The 19,795-nt window shown below is 46.0% G+C and overlaps 1 protein-coding gene across 4 annotated transcripts in view; it reads right to left on the bottom strand.

The window, feature by feature from the left end:
- The window catches only part of LOC135225738 (dolichol kinase-like), a 403,642-nt gene that overhangs the window by 107,809 nt on the left and 276,038 nt on the right, over positions 1-19,795 (bottom strand). The gene's annotated exons all lie outside the window — the stretch shown is intronic.

Below are 19,795 nucleotides of genomic sequence, written 5' to 3'. Positions count from 1 at the left end.
AAGCTTGGTCACCTCCACAGGATCAGTTAGTCTTATCCATACCACCAACCATCAGATGTGTACGCCCAAGTAAGATCTATGGGTATTTACCATTGTCATGGGTTGCCTAGTTCCTTTGAGTAAACCACCTCCTTCAGTAGCAAAATAATTTACAAGAGTTAAAGGGTGGGGTAAGTGGCTTCTGCTAGAACAGATTTGCAATCCCCTTCAGCTCACCTAATATAAAACTGCACCCAAACAAGGGAGGATTACATGTGGTACACCATGCCTAAAGGTAACCTGAAGTAACTGTAATACAAGGTAACATCATTCATTCCTTTGGCTGAAGATGATAAAGGAGAAATGAAGGAGACAGAGAAAGGAAGAATGAAGCAGGGAGGCCAATGAGCACTGTAAAACTATAAGGCATATCTCTCATAATCATATTCTAGAATGGCTGACCACCAAGAGAAACCGCTGACAATTTTTGTGATGAAAAGCTCTAAATACTTAACTGAGCAACCTTGAAGAAAATTCTACTGTTATGTAGGTGTCTCTTCATGCTAGTCTGTCAACAGACCAAGAACTTTGAGAATGCCTTGGTCAAGCAAGGGTTGTTAAAATAGACCTCACTGGATTACAAGTGGCTGTAGCACCTAGCTTTTCATCAACTCCTGACTAAAGAGGCTTGAAAGACATGTCCATTGTCAGCCATTCTAAGGCTCAAGAAATCCAATGATGTCAACACAGTGGATAGGTCCCTTAGAATGGAATCTCTCTTCTCCTGGATGTTACTGTATTTGCTAAAGAATTTGAGATCCTACGAATATCAAGCATAATAAAGGTTCTTCCTACTGAGGCTACTAGTCTCTCATCTATTGCTATTTTCTTAGCATTCTCCATAGTTTTTTCAAAAGCTTTTTTGACATTCAGAACAACCATTCCTGCTTGTTGGTAGTCACCAATATCTCCATCAAAAATCTCTTCCCATAATCCATTTCCACTTGAGTTACGATTACTGCTGGTCTTGGAGGAGCTTAATACCCTTATACCTGCGACTGCTTAAGAGGAAAAATCATCCCATTTGTAGAATCTCATCAATGACAGAAAGTATTAACTAGTTAACAGTCTAGCTCAAAGAGTACAATAAATGGATATTGTTCATAAAAAAAAAATACCTGCCCATTCAAAAGTTATGGTAAAGAAAAAACACCACCTCAAAGTTAAGCACATCCTTTAAATAAAACAGTGGTTCTTAACATGGGGGCACACCCCGTAGCGGTGATCAGCAACTTCAATGGGGGTACAAGCCCTTGGCCAAAATGACAAATTCTCTTATTATATTTGCTATTCTATTACCAAGAGTGTGGGACTAATATTCAAAAGTTCATGAAAAATGCAAAAGTACTACTACATATTGCCTTATAAAGTTAAGTTCCTTTAGTCTATTATTCTACTTAGACTTGCTGGGCTCACCATTTACCTACCTCCCTATACCACAAAACCCATGGTGGGATGAGGAGGGGGATTAATGCCCCTGGACCTATACATATACTGCTCTGGTTACTAGTGAGCTCCCTTCTCTCCAAGGACCCAGTCTTCTACACATGTCCATGGCAAAAACATCTCTTCTCTCACATTTATTCAAGTTCAGGGTGTTGAAGTGCATCACATCTCAGAGGCTATATCCTCATCAACAACTCAGCATAAGTTCTCTTAATTTTGTTTTCACTGCTAATTTCACTCTTAAAATTAACCCTTATCAACAATTCTTTAAATTTTACTCTTAATTTCACTCTTAACTCAATAGCTGTTATTCTCGAATGAGGCAACTGGTGTGATCCTTACTTTAAATAAATAAAGCTTTTATTTTCATTTCTTATTCCTGCTGCTTTCTACCTAGCTAAGTGAATATTTGTGATGCCCACTTATTCACCATCAGTCATGACACATGAGACCTGTCACCTCTTCCCTGCACTACAGAAAGAACATAGTAGTTATTCTTATTAATTTTATTTGATCTTATTCATTTAATTATTATTCTTTTATTACAGTGAGTACAAGTTGATTGCCAATCATTCACCATCAGCCATGATGGCTGCCATGGCTTTCTCCCATTGAGTCAATTGATGAGAGACCATTTTATCATGTCATCATGTTTTGATGCAAATTACAAAATTCAGATGTAGTGCTTGGTCCTTGAGCCATGGATCATACAGCATTAATTTTAGGTCTGTATTTATCCAATTTTAATTAAAAATCATAAACATGAAATTTTCATTTCTGGGCTCAGCTCGTGTCGGCCTATGAAAGGATCCTTAATATCATTCTTTCTAGGTAAAATTAATCTAAAATTACCAGAGAAAAACAAAATTAAGAAAATGTCAGTAAAACTGACTCGCTCACTCTTAAAAAGAAGTGTCGGTATGGCAATAGGGGCGAGTGGGAACACTACCACGAGACATTCACCAATTAGAACTTCCAATCAGAATCCCCACAAGAGAGAGCTGATACCAACGGCGTGCGGCCGCTACTACTATACTAGAGGACGCCACGGACAACAGCGCCCCTAGCGGACATCCTTAATTATTAGCGCCAGCGTTCGGACGCATTTTCTTGTGCTTGTGCTATTTCACGAGGATTTATATCACCATCCATCATGGAACGTTCTGCCATCGCAACGGCTAAGTTAAGTGCCTCATAAGTAATGTTTTACTGTATTTTTGTCTTCCGGGAACCAGTATTTTCCTTCTAATAGGTCATATCGGTTTCCCGGTTGTCTCTGGCGGCGCCATGCTGCCTCGTTAAGAACTTCCCGGTCCTCCATACTGGGACTTCTTATACTTATGGGCTTACTATATCACGTTTCATCGTTTTTTTTTTACATCGAGTTTTAGCTAGGTTAGCCCTTTTACCACTTCTCTTAGTTTGGTATTTAGGGCTATTCTATGTTCCAGCCCAGCATCCCGGCTCTTGCTCTTCATCGGCTATCGCTGGCTCCGAGTAGGCTTCTGTTCCTCGGAACAGTTTGCCTCCTCCTGGGCTTCTTTTTCTTCTACTAAAAGTGTCTTTTCCATCTTTACGATGTAAATTTAGTTCTATTTAGGGTGTTAGGCTAGCCTAGGTGCATGTCCCATGTATTGGTACAGCCTGGTTCACGTGGCCCTCCCACGGTTGTGTTGCTCGCGGCTTAGGCCACTTGCGGTCACGTGTTCCATCGCACCTTCCCCTTCCCTCCCTACCAGGTATAGGGAGGCGCTGGGGGACCCCCTTGGTTGTCATGACAACCTCAGTTGCCTTCCTCCCCCTCTCTCTCTGAGGAGGCCAGGGGTTCCTCCCAGCGGGGGGTATAGGAGGGCGACCACTCATAGGGTACCGGGTCTCCGGAGCGGTAGTTGTTGGGACGGGGAGGAGTAGGCCACCCCCCACCCCCCCCCTCTCTCTCTCCCGCCGTGTTACGCCGAGACCCTCCCCCCCCTTCCCCAGTTGCTCAGCCACCTTCCCTTTCTATAACGAACGGAGCCTTCCGCCGCAGCCGGGGCACCTTTGGTTATAGATTACTGGCTCCGCCAGCGGCGGGGTGGTCACTACTATGGTCGGTTTGCTTGCCTACTATATCCTTACATCTCTCCCCCGCTTAACCGGAAGGGAGCTTGCTTCTTACCCGGGCACTCTTCTAGTAGACGGGGTGGGGAAAGGTTTGATAATTATTGTTATTGTTAAGGATATACCCTAATTTTACGATGATTTGTTTAATTTTATTATTCATATGTATACCATCCCCGCCATTATCCGTCGTGGTTTCATTTTACCACCACACCTGGTTGGATTCTATCCCTTGTCTCCGCCGTAGCCAGACACCAACCTTTCTGGGCTCAGCTCGTGTCGCTTGCGCGAAATATCCTTTAATCTATTATTTCTAGGGTAAATGTACTAAACACATACCAGAGAATAAATAAAATAAAGAAAAGAAAAAGGTCAGTATGACTGACTCGCTCACCCTCTAGGAGGGTGTCGGTATGAACACTAGCGAGTGAGACCACTACCACGAGCCAAATGCCAATAGAAATCTCCCACTACAAAACCCTCCAAGAGGGGAGCCGTCCCACAGAGGGAGCAGCTCGTACTACTACTACACCATCCCATGCTTGCGACTGCTGCGCCTCTAGTGGCCATCCTTTTTTCGTTAGCTCGCACGAATCCAAGTGCTATTTTTCTCTCTGTGTATTTTGTGCCCTTTCTTCGGATTTTTTCGATAATGGAGCGTGCAGCTATTGCAGCAGCTAAGTTAAGTACTCAGTATTTACGGTTAGCGAGTTTTTTCCGTCCCCGAGACGGTATTTCGTTTTTTAGGTATAGATACGTTCTCGGGGGCTGGAAGCATGGCAGCATGGTCCTGCCGCATGTGGGTTCGTTCTTGGTCTCCCATACCTAGAACATCCCTTATTATTTTACGCTCTATTTTGATTATCCGCGTTATTACGTCTACTCAAGTTGTTATACATGTATGTATTTCACCTTATGTAGGCTTTTTCTATCCAGACCCTAGTCCAGGTTCTTAGTATCGGCCCTGACTAGCTTTGAGTGGTAGACTTAGCCTTCGGGCTAGTCGCACACTCCTGGATTTTTTCTCCTGCTTATTTTACCTTCTTTCTTTTCATTTTTATTATTATTATATTTTTATGTTTTGTTATTGTTAGGTTAGTTGGCGTCTGGCTTAGCCTAGGTCTGGCTCGTAGAGCCTAGTCTACCGTTGATCAGTTCGGTCGCTTCCTCATAGCTTCTCTCTGATCAGTTGGTTTTTCGCCCTATGGGCCTATATGCTACCGCTTTTCAGTTCTGGTTGCTTCCCGATAGCTTCTCTCTGATCAGTTGGTTGGCCTAGGCTTGGTTACCGTATCTTTAGTTTACCGCCCTCGTGGTCACTACGTGATCAAGAGTAAGCAGGCGCCTGCCAGTCCCCCTTCCCCTCTCCCGCTCTCCCATAGAGTCGGGCGGGGGGGGTGGGTCGGTCGTTTCTTGCTGCCAGCATGCCCGAGCCTGCCTCCCCCTTCCCTCCACCGGAGGGGCCTGGGAGTCCGACAGTCCCTGACTGGTTCCGACCTCTCCGCTTCTCGGCTCGGCCGGGTGGTACGTTGTGGGGGGCTCTGGCCTTCCCCCCTCCGTTACTTCCTTGTCGCTCCGGGTTAGCGCGAGTCTGTATGTCATCTCGCCCTTCCCTCCTTACTAGAGCTCCTCCTATCGCCGAGGTCCTGATATCCAGCGGAAGGGTATAGTCCACCATAGTGGACCGAGCATACAATAGGTCTTTACTAACCGTACAGTATTGCTGAGTTACTACACTCCGCTCCACTGGACCTAGTCCGGTTACTTGCATGTAGGTTTAAGTTTATCTTTAAGTTTATCTTAAGTTTCTTAAACCATCCCCACCCCTCCCTTAGTATTTACCGGATCTCTCGGGATTATAGCCCTTTCAGGCAATGCAGGGAGGGGTTATGCCCAAATTTTTTCCGAGCTAGCTCGCTCGTAACGGAGTTCTTTTGTCCTTAGTCTGTAAGTGTTTACCCCACCCTTTAAGATACTCATGTCTTCACTTCCCACTTACAGGCCACCAACTGTGAGCATCCGGGATGTTCCGCTACACTTCAGGACCCCTGTGGACACGAAGTTTGCCGGTCCCAATGCTCCATGCGCGACTCCGCATCCGGGGGACATCCAGGTCTGGTACCATGAGACGTGTACCATATGTTACGATTCTGGTGAGCCAGCTTTTGGAAGGCGTAAGTATTCCATCTCCGCATGCCGCTCCGCTTCTTTTAGTTCTTAAGTTTTCATCATTACTTTAACTTAAGGCATCTAGTTTAAGTTATATCCTAAGTTTTAGTTTTAAGTGGTTCTTAAATCTAAAATATATCCTCTCTTACAGGCTCCGGCAACAAGAGATACGGCATTGGCTACCCTGCGGGCCTGGGTCGGAGGTTTTTGGCAAGAACGCCGCCAAGGGTCAGCCCTACATACTGGAGAAGCGTTTAGCTTTGTTAATCTTCCCCGGAGGCAAGGCGACTTGGGGGTACGTCGTACCCGGGTAGAGGCGGACCCCTATATTGCCTTTATCCAACAACAGCTGGCGGCCTCCTTGACTGAACAAGACCAGGATATCTCCACGGATGTCGCAACCCTGGATATAAATGTTGAACCTATGGTAGGTATAGACGACCTGTGGTCGAGGTAAGTAATGCAGGTACCCAAGGGTCCCCCTTGGGAGTGACTGTTTCTTCTATTCCCCTGCAACTTCACCATCCTTCCCAGGCTTTACCGGTGATGAGTTTATATACTCCTCCAGAGGCTTCGGTTAGGCCTAAGATCAAGTCTAAGCATATGACCTTGACTAAGACGTCATCGTCCTCGAAGAAGACGTCCTCGTCTTCTTCTTCGCGTAAGTCTCCGGCTCGTAATCCCGGCCCAGACAGGTCTAAAGGGTCTAGCTCCGGCTCAAAGTCCTCAAAGAGTAAGCCTAAGGAGAAAATCCCGCACCCCGGCAGTATCACCAGTTCCACTACCTTTGGTGCCTATTCAGAGTCTCCCCTCCACCTCCGCAGCAGCTCGGCTCTGGACACCAATGCTGGCCTGTTGCAACAGGGGGGCGACTTGGTAGGCTCCCTTAAGCGAGTATGGAAACATATGATATCTCGCCTGTCGGATAGGATAACTTCTCAGGATACTATTATAGACCGGCCCTAAGAGAAGCCCCTCTTGCCTCTCCCTCAACCTCTAACACTAGTGGATCTCAGCTTCCCCCGTATGACTCGCTGCCAACCCGCTTTCTCCATGAACAATCCTTGGAGAGTAGCGTCATATGCTCCCTTCCAAGATGGTCTCATCTCCATACCGGAGTTTGGAACTCGAAGAATAGAGGACTTCGAGTTCTACCCGGAAGGCCTACAGCCTCCTTCATAGGCTACGCTAGCTCACGCCTTCGGCTATGGTTAGAGATGACAGGGTACCAAAGGAGACAGTCCTCTATTCTCGGGACCAGGCCCAACGAGAATGGCTTAGATGTCTAGACGACATGGACTGTTCGAATACCAAGATCCAACCATTCAAAAGTCCCTTTACCATTTCCACACGATGGACGAAGGTACCCCGCTCCCTTCCTACCAAGATAGCGAGGTCGACCATCTCAGCAGCTCAGAAAGGGGAACCCATGCCTCAGCTGAAAGAAGCAGACCCCACTTCTCCGTTGCTCCCGTCAATTGGAGAATTATGGGAGGACTGCCTAACACTTTCACAGCTGGCAAACTCAAACCTGACTGTGCTATGGAGCATTGTTTGGTGAAGCTGCCCAGGCTCCCTGATAGTCTTATTCAAGCGGAGTTTGACTCGAAAACACGACTAGCCAGGTCAATCAACCTGATGGCTATGTCTGAGGTAGCAACCATGGCTTATGGTTCAGAACCAATTTTTAAGCTTATGACCAAAGCCCTGACTCAAAACAGTGCAGTCAGACATGTTCGAGTTTGCCACTGCTAGAACAAATTGCAGAAAGCATGTATTGCTAGAGGCAACCATTCGGCATGAACCGAATAGGTTACTTTCTTCTAACATCTGGGGCGCAGATCTCTTCCCAGAGGCTATGGTAAAGGAAGTACAAGCAGAGGCTACGAGGTTGAACCAAAGCCTTAAGGGACCGTTGGGGTCTTACGGCTAGGAGAAGGCAAGGACTTGACACCAAGGGTAAGGGAACAAAGGAAGCCTAGACGTTTAGTTTTTCCAACCTTACCAAAAGAAGCAGCGCGCTTCCCTCAACAAGTTCCTACAGTGCCGTTAGTGCAGACAGCTCAGCCCCTCCACGTCTAAAGGTCAATCACAGCCTATTTATGTGATATCCCCTCAGCCTCAACCCTCCACCTCATACGCCATCTCTCCAGCTTACAATCCAGCCTTCGAGAGTCAAGCTTCTCAGAAGTATGACCGCTCGAACAAGGGAGGCAGAGGTGGGGGGGGGAAGGTCGGTCTTTCGTGGGAGAGGATCGGGAGGCCCCTTCAATAGGGGAAAGCACTTCAGAGGAGGTCGAGGGGGTTACCAGAACCAATGAGGAACTTCAGGTAGGAGGGAGGCTGTTTCACTTTCGCCACTGGTGGACTTCAGCCAGTGGGGCTCAGAGCATAGTGTCAAAAGGGCTGGGTTGGAGCTGGTTGACGAACCCACCTCCAGCCAGGACCTTTCCGTCAACTTCCTTCCAAGGAATTGACAGAGTACGCAGAGGACCTCCTTCAGAAAGGAGCTATAGTCAAAGTCAAGAAGATTATTAAAAATTCAAGGTCGCTTGTTCAGCGTCCCAAAGAAAGGCTCAAACAAAAGAAGGGTAATCTTAGACTTGTCCCGCTTAAACTTAGCCATCCGCTGCGACAAGTTCAAGATGCTCACGATCTCACAGGGTGCGGACCTTACTTCCCCGTGGGGCCGTCACCACCTCTATCGATCTTACAGACGCCTACTATCATATCCCTATTGCAAGACACTTCCGTCCGTATTTGGGATTCAAGATAGGAGACCAGACGTTCTCTTCAAGGTAGTCCCGTTCGGGCTCAACGTGGCACCCAGGGTGTTCACGAAGCTAGCGGAAAGTAGTAGTGCAAACAGCTCAGAGCTCAAGGGATTATGGTAGTAGCGTATCTCGACATTGGTTGATCTGGGCCCCATCAGTCGAAGAATGCAACACAAGGCCACACTGAAAGTGATCCAATTCCTAGAATATCTAGGATTCAAGATAAACAGATCCAAGTCCAGACTCACCCCAGAGTCAAACTTTCAGTGGCTAGGACATTCAATGGAATCTATCCTCAACACACTCTGTCGATTCCATCCACCAAAAAGGAAAGAAATAGCGAAGTCAGTCAAGCAATTTCTAAGTCACAAACTAGCATCGAGGAGAGCTCAGGAAAGAATCCTCGGCTCTCTCCAGTTTGCTTCAGTAACGAACATCTTAATGAAAGCCAAACTGAAAGATCTAACCAGGATCTGGCGCTCTCGAGCAAATGTCAGGTCCAGGGACAAGCTATCCTCAGTACCTCTGATTCTAAAGAACGGCTTCGGCCGTGGGCAAAAGTCAAGAATCTGTCAGTGTCAGTCCCTCTTCAGTTCCCTCCACCAGGGATTACCATCCACACAGAGCGTCCTTAAGCGGCTGGGGAGGGTACTCCCAGGTCAAAAAGGTGCAAGGAATTTGGTCACCCCAGTTCCGTCAGTTCCTATAAACGTACTGGAGGCAATGGCAGTCTTCTTGACTCTGAAAAGATACGCCCCACCAAGGTATCACCAACATAAAGCTAGTCTTGGACAGCGCAGTGGTAGTACATTGCATAAACAGAGGAGGCTCCAGTCACGTCATCTAAATCACGTCATGATAGCCATCTTCTCCCTGGCAGGACAAATTCAGTTGGCATCTTTCCTCCACCCACATAGCTGGAGTAAGAAACGTCATAGCAAGACGCCCTATCCCGATCAGTACCCCTAGGAGTCGGAATGGTCTCATAGACGAGAGTTCGTTCCAATGGACCTTCAAAGAGTCCCAGGGCTACAGGTGGATCTCGCATCACAAGCGAACCACAAACTACCGTGTTATGTAGCCCCAACCTGGACCCTCTGGCTTACGCCACGGACGCCCTGGCTCTGGACTGGAACAACTGGGAGAAAGATTTACGTCTTCCCTCCAGTGAATCTCCTTATGAAGGTCTTAGACAAACTCAGGACATTCAGGGGTCAAGTGGCTCTAGTAGCCCCAGACTGGCGAAGAGCAATTGGTACCCCCTGATCCTGGAACTGGGTCTTCGTCCCTTCGGATCCCCAGTCCCAAGCTCTCCCAGTCAGTACAAACGAAGACTGTGTTCGCTTCCTCAGGGATTCTCAAAACCCTAACTTTATGGATTTCATGAAGTTTGCGGAAAAAAACAAAAAGAGATGCGAATTATTGACCCTCAGAATATTTCTTTTCCTGGAATCCGATAAAAGGGATTCAACTTTGAGGCAGTATGATGCTGCCGTCAAAAAAAGTTAGCAATCTTCCTGAGAGAGTCAGATATCAGAATCATGACAGTTAATTCAATGCTATATCCTTTTTCAGATCTTTATTTGAAAAAGGGTTTAGCAGCTAGCACGATTACGACAAACAAGTCAGCATTGAAAAAGATATTTCAATTGGATTTAACATAGACTTGACAGATACCTATTTCTCGTCTATTCCCTAAAGCATGTGCTAGACTTAGGCCCTCTGTCAGGCCTACGTCAGTTTCATGGTTCTTAAACGATGTTCTAAAACTGGCTTCCGAAACCGATAATGACACATGCTCGTTTATGATGCTCCTAAGAAAAAACTCTGTTTTTATTAAGCCTAGCTTCAGGAGCAAGAATTTCAGAACTGTCGGCTGATCCAGAGATCCGGATCATATTCAATTCCTTCCCACGGGGAAGTGCTACTTTCTCCGGAACGTCAGCTTTTTAGCAAAGAATGAAGATCCTTTGATGACCGGTGGGAACCCTTGGAAGGTACTACCCCTTCCACAAGTCCCCTTCCTTTTGTCCGGTTTCAACCTTACGAGCCTTTCTATCCAGGACCTCCTCTTCCTCATCGGGGCCCCTCTTTAGGAGGGGAAAAAAGGTGGTACTTTATCCACTAAAGGCATCAGGCAAACAAATCCTGTACTTTACAAACAAGCCAATCCTGACTCCTTTCCAAAAGCACATGATGTCAGGGCAGTAGCCACCTCAATAAATTACTTCCAACATATGAATTTTGCTGATTTAAAGAAGTATACCGGATGGAAATCGCCGACAGTGTTCAAACGTCACTACCTTAAGTCCTTGGAAGCTCTGAAATTCCCAGCAGTAGCAGCGGGTAACATAGTTTCCCCTGACTCTAGCTAGATTATAGTAGAAGATTCAGTCCTCCTTTCTACCTGCCTCACCCAACAGTTCGTCTATTCCTGCCTTGTTCATTAACATTTACCTTGTGTCTTAGCTGCTTTATGATTGTATAGTGCCCCTTTTGTCTGGTTAGGGACACTCACATCTGATTACCATACTGATCTCATAGATGTTATCCCCTTATTTTTATGCTAGGGGATACATCATAATGCAATGATTACGGGTTTTGTATATTAAGTCATATATTCCCTAAGATATTTTATTTTATCATTGATCAAATATTTATGTAAATTTATACTAATTGCTATTTCTATTTTTGATACATGTTGTTACACAGATTTATTGTGATAGGTAATCATTGTACCTATTTGTATATATGTAAATTACCATTATATATTAACATAATTAGATTTAAGGGTAATTTAAGCATAATTCTGATTTGTTTTACTGTGTACTTGTATCTTTTAGCAATTATATTCATTCTTTATTTTGTATCTTTTATTTGAGACCTATTTTGTTTTATTATATTTTATTTACTTTGTTTACAATCTTGTGCTGTTTCTCTGGTACGATTTCGCGCAAGCGACACGAGCTGAGCCCAGAAAAACCGGATTTTGACGTAAGGAAAAATCTATTTCTGGGCGATTGGCTCGTGTCGCCAGCGAAATACCCCCCTACACATCCCTTCGCTCAAGATTGTCTGCTAACTTCAGGATGGCCACTAGAGGCGCAGCAGTCGCAAGCATGGGGATGGTGTAGTAGTAGTACGAGCTGCTCCCTCTGTGGGACGGCTCCCCTCTTGGAGGGTTTTGTAGTGGGGAGATTTCTATTGGCATTGGCTCGTGGTAGTGGTCTCACTCGCCTAGTGTTCATACCGACACCTCCTAGAGGGTGAGCGAGGTCAGTCATACTGACCTTTTCTTTATTTTATTTATTCTCTGGTATGTGTTAGTACATTTACCCTAGAAATAATAGATTAAAGGATATTTCGCTGGCGACACGAGCCAATCGCCCAGAAATAGATTTTCCTTACGTCAAAATCCTTTTTTTAGTACCACACGTATTATGGCGGGGCTCTGGTTTAATCTAACTTTCTCGCTCCGGCACCGCGGAGCAACTGTTAGGCTGTAAGTGTTCTCCTGATACTTATGTATCTTTCCACTTACAGGCTACCAACTGTCAGGTCCTGGGATGCAACGCGACGTTGTACGACCCCTGCGGCCACGATGAGTGCAGGTCTCACGCTCCATGTGCCACGCCGTACAACGATATGATCGTCTGGCACCCGGAAGCCTGCGCCATCTGCTACGACCTAGTCAGTCAGCTGGTGGAGGGGGTAAGTCGTTTATAGACTTCTTTATCATTTTACTAACAACTCTTAGACATAAGTTTGTTAACCCCGTTCCGCCATTAGAGGCTCATTTCGCCTTTTCTTTCAGGCTGCTGGTGTGAGGGAGGTCGCCCTTGCAACCCTGAAAGCGTGGGTAGGCGGCTTCGGAAAGGAAAGACGCCGCCAAAGGCCAGCCTTATATTTTAGACAAGAAGCTGGGCCGTCCAGATCTTCCCCGGGGGCAAGTCAACAGGGTATGTTGACCCCTTATCCGCAGCCCCTCTCATAGCCTCCATCCAGCAAGAGATGCAGCAATCTTTCGGGGTCGTAGCCACACAGGAGTCGGTCCCGGACGTCGCTGCCTGACCTCAACATGAGCCTATGGCGGTAGGTGCAGAGGATTTGTTGGTTGAGGTAGGTGTGTCGGGCGCCCAAGGTCTTTCCTTGGGCGCTCCTGGATTCTTCTCCTGTCCCTTCTTCAAGTGCTTCTTTCCAAGGCTTTGTGGGATCTGAGATCCCTACCCGCTCTCCCGCTCTCTCTGTACCCCCAAAGGTGAAGGACAGAGAGAACCGAAGACCCTAGTTAAGACGACTTCTAAGAAGTCGTCTTCGTCTTCTTCAGCTAAGAAGTCTTCGACTTCTTACGCTGACGCGGTGAAGGGCCAAGCCGAGTTTCTTCTTACTCGAAGAGCTCTAGAAGCAAGTCTTCTAAGAGGAAGGCTCGCGCTCCCGCCGAGCCAATGCCTTCTCGGCCTCCACCGCATCCACTCCGGTAACGCCGGTTGGAGGAGCGGGAACCAGCTCCTTTGATCCCAACTGCTTCTCAGCAGTGGTGATGCAAACAGGTGGGCGAGATGGTCGGCTCTCAAAGTCTCCGCCCTGGGGACAAAGTTTGAGCAGATGTTTCGCACAGCTGTCGAGCACTCTGTCTCAATCGGGCCAGTCCATCCAAGATCTCTCTAACAGAGTTAGAGAGAATGAGGGACGAGTAGCTGGGCTCCTCTCAGGTCCCCCTTCCAGTCTCCCCAGTAACAAGTGCTGGTATTTTCCAGCTTCCACCATATGATTCACTACCAGCTTTCTCTATGGAGAACCCATGGAGAGTAGCCGCTTACGCTCGTCCTTTAAGGATGGTATGATCTCTATCCCGGAGTGTGGAACTCGAAGGATTGAGGACTTCGAGTTTTATCCTCCGGGTTTGACGCAGCCTTTCATTGGGCTATGCTAGGCTGACCGTAGCGGCGCTGACTAGGGAAGACAAGATCTCTAGGGGAGAATGTTTCTCTACAGTAGGGATCATGCTCAACGTGAATGGGTTCACTGCTTGAGGACTGGGAGTGTACAAACACCAAGCTCCCAGGCCTATAAGAGTCCTTTCCACTATTTTTGCGACGGAAGAGGAGGCTTCTCTTCCGTTCGCTACAAAAATAGTAGAGATGACCCTTCAGGCAGTCCTCAAGGATGAGCCCATGCCACAGCTAAGGGAGGCGGAGTCTACTTCTCGCTCTTCCCAGCTTTTGGAGAATTGTGGGAGAACTTGCCAGCCACGTTCACGCTTGGTAAGCTCAAACCGGACTGCGCCATGGACCAGTTCGGTGAAAAGCTCCCAAGGCTGCCTGATTCCTTGATTCAGGCGGAGTTCGACGCGGCGAAACTAGGTTTGGCAGGTCCCTCAATTCGCTGATCATAACAGAGATGGCTGCTCTCATCGTATGGCACGGAACCTCTGTTTAAGATCTTGGCCAAATCCCAGCTTCAGACGGTTCAGACGGATGCTTTCGACTTCTTCCAAGCTAGGAGGAATTGCTGAAAGCACGTTCTGCAGGAGTGCACTATTAGGCACGAGCCTAATAGACTCTGGCTTCTAGCATGTGGGGAGCGGATCTCTTCCCAGAGTCCGCTGTAAATGAAGTACACCACGAGGCGGCCAGGCTCAACCAGAGCCTTAGAGCTAGGTGGGGTATTTCATCTAAGAGGAAGCAAGAATCCGTCCCCTCTGCTGGTAAGAAACCAAAGAAGTCTGGTAAAAGGTTCCAGCCTTACCAGAAACAGCAGCAACAGCAGCAATTTGTTCAGGCCATCCCGGTTACCCAACAGGGACAACCTGCTACTTCTAAGCAGAACCAGCCCATCCTCCTGCTGTCTCCTCAATCACAACCTTCGACTCCTACGCACTCTCGCGGGCCCTTCAACCCTACGTATGAAGGGTCAGGCGGTTTCCCTCCCTTTAACAGACAATCGAGAGGTAGGGCGAGAGGCTACTTTCGCCAGCGTGGCGCAGGGAGGGCGACAAGGAGTAAGCAGTTCAGAGGGCGTGGTGGTCAACCCGCCATCAACAATGAGGCTCCCCAGTAGGAGGGAGGCTGTTCTCTTCCGTCACAGGTGGGGGGTTCAGCAATTGGGCACAGAGCATAGTGTCAAAGGATTGGGTTGGAGTTGGATCAAAGATCCTCCTTCCAATCAAAAATCATTCAGCCAAATACCATCAAAGGAATTGGACAGATTATGCGGAGGAACTCCTTCGGAAAGGAGCTATTGCGAGAGTCAAGCATCTAAAATTTCAAGGTCGCTTATTCAGCGTGCCAAAGAAAGGCTCAACAAAAAGAAGGGTAATCTTAGACTTGTCAAAGCTAAACTCTTTCATTCGTTGCGACAAGTTCAAGATGCTTACCCTCTCGCAAGTAAGGACCTTACTTCCGCGTGGAGCCGTCACATGCTCCATCGATCTTACAGACGCATACTATCATATCCCTATAGCCAGGGGGGGGGGGGGGGGGGGGGACACTTCCGCCCATTCCTAGGATTCAGGCTAGGAAATCAGACATTCTCATTCAAGGTGATGCCCTTCGGTCTGAATGTAGCCCCCAGGGTATTCACAAAAATAGCGAAGTGAAGTTGTGCAGCAATTGAGAACTCAGGGAATCATGGTAGCAGCATACCTCGACGATTGGTTGATTCTGGGCACCAACAGTCGAGGAATGTCTCAAAGCCACCAAAAAGGTAGTTCACTTTCTGGAACATCTGGGGTTCCAGATAAACAAAAACGAAATCCAGACTTACCCCGGAAATCTCGTTTTCAGTGGCTGGGAATCCAATGGGATTTGTCTTCCTACAATCTGTCAATTCCAGTGGCCAAAACGGAAGGAAATAGCAAAATCTGTCAGACAATTTCTCAAATGCAAACAAACATCAAGGAGAAGCCAGGAAAGAATCCTAGGATCCCTTCAGTTTGCTTCGGTGACAGATATCCTCCTGAAAGCAAGGCTAAAAGATATAAATCGAGTTTGGCGATCGAGAGCAAACGCCAAATCTCGAGACAAGTTGTCAGTAATTCCACAGATCCTTCGCAATCAACTCCGTCCATGGTCAAAAAGTAAAGAACTTAGCCAAGCGGGTACCCCTTCAATATCCCCTTCCAGTGTTAAACCATTCACACGGATGCCTCCCTGTCCGGGTGGGGGGATATTCTCAGTTCAAACAGGTTCAGGGGACTTGGTCAGTTCAATTTCGCCAGCTCCACATAAACGTTTCTGGAAGCAATGGCAGTATTCTTACCTTGAAGAGACTGCTTCCCCGAAAAGTCTCATCTAAGGCTAGTTTGGACAGTGCAGTGGTAGTTCATTGCATCAACAGGGGAGGGTCCAAATCCAAGCATGTGAAACCATGTCATGATAGCCATCTTTGCCTAGCAAACAAACACAAATGGCATCTCTGTCCGCCCACTCACCTGGCGGGGGTAAGAAATGTGATAGCAGACGCCTTGTCCCGGTCAGTCCCTCTGGAATCAGAATGGTCCCTAGACGACGGGTCATTCCAGTGGATATGCCGGAGAGTCCCAGGTCTCCAAGTAGATCTCTTCGCCTCACAAGCGAACCACAAGCTCCCTTGCTATGTGGCCCCAACCTGGACCCTCTGGCTTATGCCACGGACGCCCTGTCGTTAGATTGGGATCAGTGGAGAAAAATTTATGTTTTTCCTCCAGTGAATCTCCTCTTGAAAGTCTTAAGCAACCTGAGGACTTTCAAGGGAATAGTAGCTCTGATTGCACCGGACTGGCCAAGAGCAACTGGTATCCTCTTCTTCTGGAATTGGGTCTCCGACCTCAACGGATTCCCAATCCCAAGCTGTCACAATCAGTACAAATGAGGACTGTGTTCGCTTCCTCAGGAATTCTTCAGACCCTAACTTTATGGACTTCATGAAGTTTGCGGCTAATAAAGATGCTAATATTGATCCACAAAATATTCTCTTCTAGAATCAGATAAGAGAGTCAACTATTAGACAATATGGACTCAGCTGTTAAAAAAAAAAATTAGCATCCTTCCTGAAAGAATCAAAAACACTACAACCATGACAGTTAATCTAGCCATATCCTTTTTCAGATCCTTGTTTGAAAAAGGTTTAGCAGCTAGCACTATAACTACTCATAAATCGGCTTTGAAGAAGATCTTTCAGTTAGGTTTTTCAGATAGATCTGACTGAATCTTATTTCACGTCTATTCCTAAAGCCTGTGCTAGACTTAGACCTTCTCAAAGGCCTACTGCAGTTTCATGGTTCTTAAATGATGTCCTCAAACTAGCTTCAGACACTGACAACTCGTCTTGTACATTCATAATGCTTCTTAGAAAGACATTATTCTTATTAAGCCTAGCTTCAGAAGCTAGAATTTCAGAAACTGTCGGCTCTATCCAGAGATGCGGGTCATGTGGAATTCCTCCCCTCAGGAGAAGTTCTGCTTGCTCCGGATCGTAGTTTTTTGGCTAAAAATGAGGATCCTCTTTGCAGGTGGGCCCCTTGGAAAGTCATTCCCACTTCCGCAAGACCCTTCTCTTTGCCCAGTATCAACTTTAAGAGCCTTTCTATCTCGTACATCCTCAAGATCCTCAGGTTCTCTCTTCATGAGAGAAAAAGGTGGTACTTTGTCAGTAAAAGGTATTAGAACAACAAATCCTTTACTTCATTAAACAAGCCAATCCTGATTCATTCCCAAAAGCTCATGACATCAGGGGAGTAGCCACCTCAATTAATTACTTTCAACATATGAACTTTGAGGATCTTAAAAGTATACTGGATGGAAATCTTCCGACAGTCTTTAAACGTCATTATCTTAAGTCCTTGGAATCTTTAAAAATTTTCAGCAGTAGCAGCGGGAAACATTGTTCTCCTGATACTGTATAGTAGTTGTAGTACAGATCCAGGTCTCCTTTCTACCTACCTCATCCAACATGCCTCACCCTATCGCCATGCTACTCGGATATCCTAGCCTTAGCCGCTGAAAATCATATTAGTGGATTGTCCATTATTTTTTTGCTAGGGACATCCACACTTTGTACTGATAATGTACTTCAGTGTACCTACCCTTATTTTATGCTAGGGTAGGACACAATGTGTTTGTATATTTTGTAAATAAGTTATCTAAGTAAATCTATTTGTTAAAATTACACTGCATTATTATAATTTACTGTGTTTACTGTAATTTTAAGTACTTTACATTACTAACTTTCTTTTATGTTACTGTTTAGAATAAGTTAGACTTAAGTACTTAGTTTTTATGCTGTAATTGATTTACTTATATTATATCCCTCATTTTACACTGTTTTTCATTTGTCCTTTTTTCCCATCTTGTCTGTTTTCTCTGGTACTCTTTCACATAGGCCGACACGAGCTGAGCCCAGAAAAGGGATTTTGACGAAGGAAAAAATCTATTTCTGGGTGATTGGCTCGTGTTGCCCTATGAAACCCAACCTGTATTGTTTGCCCCCCCTGCAGGACAAGATGTTTTTTAGATTAAGGATGTCGCTAGGGGCGCTGTTGTCCGTGGCGTCCTCTAGTATAGTAGTAGCGGCCGCATCGCCCGTTGGTATCAGCTCTCTCTTGTGGGGATTCTGATTGGAAGTTCTAATTGGTGAATGTCTCGTGGTAGTGTTCCCACTCGCCCCTATTGCCATACCAAACACTTCTTTTTTAAGAGTGAGCGAGTCAGTTTTAACTGACATTTCTTAATTTTGTTTTTCTCTGGTAATTTTAGATTAATTTTACCTAGAAAGAATGATATTAAGGATCCTTTCATAGGGCGACACGAGCCAATCACCCAGAAATAGATTTTTCCTTCGTCAAAATCCCTTTATTAAAATGAAGTTTTATTGTATACTTACCGAACAATTATACAGCCGTGATTTCCACGAGACGGCAGGGATACTAAATTCAAATTTAGCGCGTAGGCGTCGCCAACACTGGTGGTGATGACGTCATCTCCCTCCACTCGCGGGAGAACCAAGGTACAACTGCCCAGGTGAATCCAATTCTTTCTGCCCGTCTGTCCACCTAAGGGGAGGAGGGTGGGTATAATCATAATTGTTCGGTAAGTATACAATAAAACTTCATTTTAATAATGAAAATTTCATTTTTATTGTAGTGTCTTACTGAACAATTATACAGCTGATTACACATTTATGGGAAGGTGGGATTCAGTGACCACTAGTATTTCTAAATGGTTACATTTATTACAATACCAGTAAACACTCAGGTGTCTGTTGTACCTTACCTTGTAAGAGAGCTACAGCAGACTGTTACTGCCTCTGGTCGGTGCTCTTCTTACTATTGTAGAGGAATTGGAATTTGACCAAAGTTAGCCTCTACAGGAGTGGAATCCTTTCCGTAGTTCAAGCGAGTCAAGGCTGACTGACGGAGGATAGTAACAACAAAGATTGCCCTTGCCCTGGGCTAAGACCAGAAATTCAATCATACAAAACATTTGTCACCAACACCAGATTTAAAAACATATATACCCAACCATTGTAAAATCTGACCTAACAGACTGGTGAGTATCCCAGGTACTCAGTACCCCCAGCTTCCCTTGAACTCGACACCTCTATTCAAGGTGAAAAGTTAGCATAGAGGTGACGACCCCTGTGCCGTTTCTCCCAACACCATGCCAGAAACCGCCATCGGACCTAACGTTTTACAATTCTCGAAAACCGTTTCTATCTCTTTGAGATAATGACTCGCAAAAACCGAATTCGATCTCCAGAACGTGCTCTGAAGAATCGAAGCTAAAGATAAATCTTTCTGAATGCTAAAGAAGTTGCCACTGCTCTAACCTCGTGAGCTTAAACTCTCAGAACGGAAAGATTGTCGTTCTCGGACTGCGAGTGAGCTTCCCTGATAAGCTCTCTAATAAAGAACGATATAGCATCTTAGAAAGAGAGATGAGAGGGATTTTGAACCGAGGGTCAGAGCTTAGAAGATTGTCCTCTAATACCCTTAGTGGCAAACAGATACTGCTTAATAACCCTGACTGACATAAGAGCTTTCTTCCTCCTCATGTCCAACCAAATCAGATAAGTTCCTTACCACAAAACTCCTCGGCCAAGGATTAGAAGGATTCTCATTTTTGGCTAGAAAGGTCAAAGATACCGAAAATACAGCATTGCCTTGAGAGAAACTGACTCTTTTGTCTATAGCGTGCAATTCGCTGACACGCTTAGCAGAAGCTAGTGCAATAAGAAAAAGTGCCTTCTTAGTCAAGTTCCTGAGTGAAGCCGACTTCAAAGGCTCAAAC

This window comes from Macrobrachium nipponense, chromosome 13, assembly GCF_015104395.2.
Source record: "Macrobrachium nipponense isolate FS-2020 chromosome 13, ASM1510439v2, whole genome shotgun sequence".
Classification (NCBI taxonomy): domain Eukaryota; kingdom Metazoa; phylum Arthropoda; class Malacostraca; order Decapoda; family Palaemonidae; genus Macrobrachium; species Macrobrachium nipponense.
This window is presented reverse-complemented; position numbering and strand designations above follow the sequence as displayed.